This window comes from Triticum aestivum, chromosome 6B (genome assembly GCF_018294505.1).
Source record: "Triticum aestivum cultivar Chinese Spring chromosome 6B, IWGSC CS RefSeq v2.1, whole genome shotgun sequence".
NCBI lineage: Eukaryota > Viridiplantae > Streptophyta > Magnoliopsida > Poales > Poaceae > Triticum > Triticum aestivum.
The window spans coordinates 556991725-556998181 of NC_057810.1; positions in this window are offsets into that span (position 1 = coordinate 556991725).

Here is a 6457-nt window from a genome sequence, read left to right on the forward strand (position 1 = left end):
CGTAAAATTTGCAACAACAAAGTAGAGGACGTCTAACTTGTTTTTGCAGGGCATGTTGTGATGTGATATGGTCAAGACGTGATGCTATATTTTATTGTATGAGATGATCATGTTTTGTAACCGAAGTTATCGGCAACTGGCAGGAGCCATATGGTTGTCGCTTTATTGTATGAAAAGCAAACGCCCTGTAATTGCTTTACTTTATCACTAAGCGGTAGCGATAGTCGTAGAAGCAATAGATGGCGTAACAACAACGATGCTATGATGAAGATCAAGGTGTCGTGCCGGTGACGATGGTGATCACGACGGTGCTTCGGAGATGGAGATCACAAGCACAAGATGATGATGGCCATATCATATCACTTATATTGATTGCATGTGATGTTTATCCTTTATGCATCTTATCTTGCTTTGATTGACGGTAGCATTTTAAGATGATCTCTCACTAAAATTATCAAGAAGTGTTCTCCCTGAGTATGCACCGTTGCGAAAGTTCTTTGTGCTGAGACACCACGTGATGATCGGGTGTGATAGGCTCTACGTTCAAATACAACGGGTGCAAAACAGTTGCACACGTAGAATACTTAGGTTAAACTTGACGAGCCTAGCATATAACATATATGGCCTCGGCACACGGAGACCGAAAGGTCGAGCGTGAATCATATAGTAGATATGATCAACATATTGATGTTCACCGTTGAAACTACTCCATCTCACGTGACGATCGGACATGGTGTAGTTGATATGGATCACGTAATCACTAAAGAGGACTAGAGGGATGTCTATCTAAGTGGGAGTTCTTTAGTAATATGATTAATTGAACTTCAATTTATCATGAACTTAGTACCTGATAGTATTTTGCTTGTCTATGTTTGTTGTAGATAGATGGCTCATGCTGTTGTTCCGTTGAATTTTAATGCGTTCCTTGAGAAAGCAAAGTTGAAAGATGATGGTAGCAATTACACGGACTGGGTTTGTAACCTGAGGATTATCCTCATTGCTGCACAGAAGAATTACGTCCTGGAAGCACCGTTGGGTGCCAGGCCTGCTGCTGATGCAACTGACGACGTTAAGAACGTCTGGCAGAGCAAAGCTGATTACTACTCGATAGTTCAGTGTGCCATGCTTTACGGCTTAGAACCGGGTCTTCAACGATGTTTTGAACGTCATGGAGCATATGAGATGTTCCAGGAGTTGAAGTTAATATTTCAAGCAAATGCCCGGATTGAGAGATATGAAGTCTCCAATAAGTTCTATAGCTGCAAGATGGAGGAGAATAGTTCTGTCAGTGAACACATACTCAAAATGTCTAGGTATAATAATCACTTGATTCAACTAGGAGCTAATCTTCCTGATGATAGTGTCATTGACAGAATTCTTCAATCACTGCCACCAAGCTACAAGAGCTTCGTGATGAACTATAATATGCAAGGGATGGACAAGACTATTCCCGAGCTCTTCGCAATGCTAAAAGCCGCGGAGGTAGAAATCAAGAAGGAGCATCAAGTGTTGATGGTCAACAAGACCACCCGTTTCAAGAAAAAGGGCAAAGGGAAGAAGAAGGGGAACTTCAAGAAGAACAGCAAGCAAGTTGCTGCTCAAGAGAAGAAACCCAAGTCTGGACCTAAGCCTGAGACTGAGTGCTTTTACTGCAAGCAGACTGGACACTGGAAGCGGAACTGCCCCAAGTATTTGGCGGATAAGAAGGATGGCAAAGTGAACAAAGGTATATGTGATATACATGTTATTGATGTGTACCTTACTAATGCTTGCAGTAGTACCTGGGTATTTGATACTGGTTCTGTTGCTAATATTGGCAACTCAAAACAGGGACTACGGATTAAGCGTAGATTGGCTAAGGACGAGGTGACGATGCGCGTGGGAAATGGTTCCAAAGTCGATGTGATCGCGGTCGGCACGCTACCTCTACATCTACCATCGGGATTAGTTTTAGACCTAAATAATTGTTATTTGGTGCCAGCGTTGAGCATGAACATTATAACCGGATCTTGTTTGATGCGAGACGATTATTCATTTAAGTCAGAGAATAATGGTTGTTCTATTTATATGAGTAATATCTTTTATGGTCATGCACCCTTGATGAGTGGTCTATTTTTATTGAATCTCGATAGTAGTGATACACATATTCATAGTGTTGAAGCCAAAAGATGCAGAGTTGATAATGATAGTGCAACTTATTTGTGGCACTGCCGTTTAGGTCATATCGGTATAAAGCGCATGAAGAAACTCCATACTGATGGACTTTTGGAATCACTTGATTATGAATCACTTGGTACTTGCGAACCGTGCCTCATGGGCAAGATGACTAAAACGCCTTTCTCCGGAACTATGGAGCGAGAAACTGATTTGTTGGAAATCATACATACTGATGTTTGTGGTCCAATGAATGTTGAGGCTCGCGATGGGTATCGTTATTTTCTCACCTTCACAGATGATTTGAGCAGATATGGGTATATCTACTTAATGAAACACAAGTCTGAAACATTTGAAAAGTTCAAAGAATTTCAGAGTGAAGTGGAAAATCATCGTAACAAGAAAATAAAATTTCTACGATCTGATCGTGGAGGAGAATATTTGAGTTACGAGTTTGGTTTACATTTGAAACAATGCGGAATAGTTTCACAACACACGCCACCCGGAACACCACAACGAAATGGTGTGTCCGAACGTCGTAATCATACTTTACTAGATATGGTGCGATCTATGATGTCTCTTACTGATTTACCGCTATCGTTTTGGGGTTATGCTTTAGAGACGGCCGCATTCACGTTAAATAGGGCACCATCAAAATCCGTTGAGACGACGCCTCATGAACTGTGGTTTGGCAAGAAACCAAAGCTGTCGTTTCTTAAAGTTTGGGGCTGCGATGCTTATGTGAAAAAACTTCAACCAGATAAGCTCGAACCCAAATCGGAGAAACGTGTCTTCATAGGATACCCAAAAGAGACTATTGGGTACACCTTCTATCACAGATCTGAGGGCAAGATTTTCGTTGCTAAATTCGGATCCTTTCTAGAAAAGGAATTTCTCTCGAAAGAAGTGAGTGGGAGGAAAGTAGAACTTGATGAGGTAACTGTACCTGCTCCCTTATTGGAAAGTAGTTCATCACAAGAACCGGTTCCTGTGACAACTACACCAATTAGTGAGGAAGCTAATGATATTGATCATGAAACTTCGGATCAAGTTTCTACTGAACCTCGTAGGTCTACCAGAGTAAGATCCGCACCAAAGTGGTACGGTAATCCTATTCTGGAGGTCATGTTACTTGACCATGACGAACCTACAAACTATGAGGAAGCGATGATGAGCCCAGATTCTGCAAAATGGTTAGAGGCCATGAAATCTGAGATGGGATCCATGTATGAAAACAAAGTATGGACTTTGGTTGACTTGCCCGATGATCGGCAAGCCATTGAGAATAAATGGATCTTTAAGAAGAAGACTGACGCTAATGGTAATGTAACTGTCTATAAAGCTCGACTTGTTGTGAAAGGTTTTCGACAAGTTCAAGGGGTTGACTACGATGAGACTTTCTCACCCGTAGCGATGCTTAAGTCTGTCCGAATCATGTTAGCAATTGCTGCATTTTATGATTATGAAATTTGGCAAATGGATGTCAAAACTGCATTCTTGAATGGATTTCTGGAAGAAGAGTTGTATATGATGCAACGAGAAGGTTTTGTTGATCCAAAAGGTGCTAACAAAGTGTGCAAGCTCCAGCGATCCATTTATGGACTGGTGCAAGCATCTCGGAGTTGGAATAAACGCTTTGATAGTGTGATCAAAGCATATGGTTTTATACAGACTTATGGAGAAGCCTGTATTTACAAGAAAGTGAGTGGGAGCTCTGTAGCATTTCTGATATTATATGTAGATGACATATTATAATTGGAAATGATATAGTATTTCTGGATAGCATAAAGGGATACTTGAATAAAAGTTTTTCTATGAAAGACCTCGGTGAAGCTGCTTACATATTGAGCATCAAGATTTATAGAGATAGATCAAGATGCTTAATAGGACTTTCACAAAGCACATACCTTGATAAAGTTTTGAAAAAGTTCAAAATGGATCAGGCAAAGAAAGGATTCTTGCCCGTACTACAAGGTGTGAAGTTGAGTCAGACTCAATGCCCGACCACAGCAGAAGATAGAGAGAAAATGAAAGATGTTCCCTATGCTTCAGCCATAGGCTCTATCATGTATGCAATGCTGTGTACCAGACCTGACGTGTGCTTAGCAATAAGCTTGGCAGGAAGGTACCAAAATAATCCAGGAGTGGATCACTGGACAGCAGTCAAGAACATCCTGAAATACCTGAAAAGGACTAAGGATATGTTTCTCGTGTATGGAGGTGACAAAGAGCTAGTCGTAAATGGTTACGTCGATGCAAGCTTTGACACTGATCCGAACGATTCTAAATCGCAAACCGGATACGTGTTTTTATTAAATGGTGGAGCTGTAAGTTGGTGCAGTTCTAAACAAAGCGTCGTGGCGGGATATACATGTGAAGCGGAGTACATAGCTGCTTCGGAAGCAGCAAATGAAGGAGTCTGGATGAAAGAGTTCATTTCCGATCTAGATGTCATACCTAGTGCATCGGGACCAATGAAGATCTTTTGTGACAATATTGGTGCAATTGCCTTGGCAAAGGAATCCAGATTTCACAAGAGGACCAAGCACATCAAGAGACGCTTCAATTCCATCCGGGACCAAGTCCAAGTGGGAGACATAGAGATTTGCAAGATACACACGGATCTGAATGTTGCAGACCCGTTGACTAAGCCTCTTCCACGAGCAAAACATGATCAGCACCAAGACTCCATGGGTGTTAGAATCATTTCTGTGTAATCTAGATTATTGACTCTAGTGCAAGTGGGAGACTGAAGGAAATATGCCCTAGAGGAAATAATAAAGTTATTATTTATTTCCTCATATCATGATAAATGTTTATTATTCATGTTAGAATTGTATTAACCGGAAACATGATACATGTGTGAATACATAGACAAACATAACGTCACTAGTATGCCTCTACTTGACTAGCTCATTAATCAAAGATGGTTATGTTTCCTAACCATAGACATGTGTTGTCATTTGATTAACAGGATCACATCATTAGGAGAATTATGTGATTGACATGACCCATTCCGTTAGCCTAGCACTTGATCGTTTAGTATGTTGCTATTGCTTTCTTCATGACTTATACATGTTCCTGTAACTATGAGATTATGCAACTCCCGTTTACCAGAGGAACACTTTGTGTGCTACCAAACGTCACAACGTAACTGGGTGATTATAAAGGAGCTCTACAGGTGTCTCCAAAGGTACATGTTGGGTTGGCGTATTTCGAGATTAGGTTTTGTCACTCCGATTGTCGGAGAGGTATCTCTGGGCCCTCTCGGTAATGCACATCACTATAAGCCTTGCAAGCAATGTAGCTAATGAGTTAGTTACGAAATGATGCATTACGTAACGAGTAAAGAGACTTGCCGGTAATGAGACTGAACTAGGTATTGGATACCGACGATCGAATCTCGGGCAAGTAACATACCGATGACAAAGGGAACAACGTATGTTGTTATGCGGTTTGACCGATAAAGATCTTTGTAGAATATGTAGGAGCCAATATGAGCATCCAGGTTCCGCTATTGGTTATTGACCGAGAATAGTTCTAGGTCATGTCTACATAGTTCTCGAACCCGTAGGGTCCGGACGCTTAACGTTACGACGACAGTTTTATTATGAGTTTATAAGTTTTGATGTACCGAAGATTGTTCGGTGTCCCGGATGTGATCACAGACATGACGAGGAGTCTCGAAATGGTCGAGACATAAAGATTGATATATTGGACGACTATATTCGGACATCGGAAGTGTTCCGGGGGTTTTCGGAGAAAACCGGAGTGCCGGAGGGTTACCGGAACCCCCCCCGGGAGAAGTAATGGGCCTTATGGGCTTTAGTGGAGAGAGAGAGGGGCAGCCAAGATGGGCCGCGCGCCCCCTCCCCCTATGGTCCGAACTGGATTAGGAGAGGGGGGGCGGTGCCCCCCTCTTTCCCTCTCCCTCCCCCCCTTCCTTTCCCCCTCCTAGTAGGAGTAGGAAAGAGGGAGTCCTACTCCTACTAGGAGGAGGACTCCTCCTCCTTGGCGCGCCCCTAGGGCCGGCCGGCCTCCCCCCTTGCTCCTTTATATACGGGGGCAGGGGGGCACCCTAGGACACACAAGTTGATCTTCGGGATCGTTCCTTAGCCGTGTGCGGTGCCCCCCTCCACCATATTCCACCTCGGTCATATCGTTGCGGTGCTTAGGCGAAGCCCTGCGTCGGTAGAACATCATCATCGTCACCACGCCGTGTGCTGACGGAACTCATCCCTGACACTTTGCTGGATCGGAGTCCGGGGATCGTCATCGAGCTGAACGTGTGCTGAACTCGGAG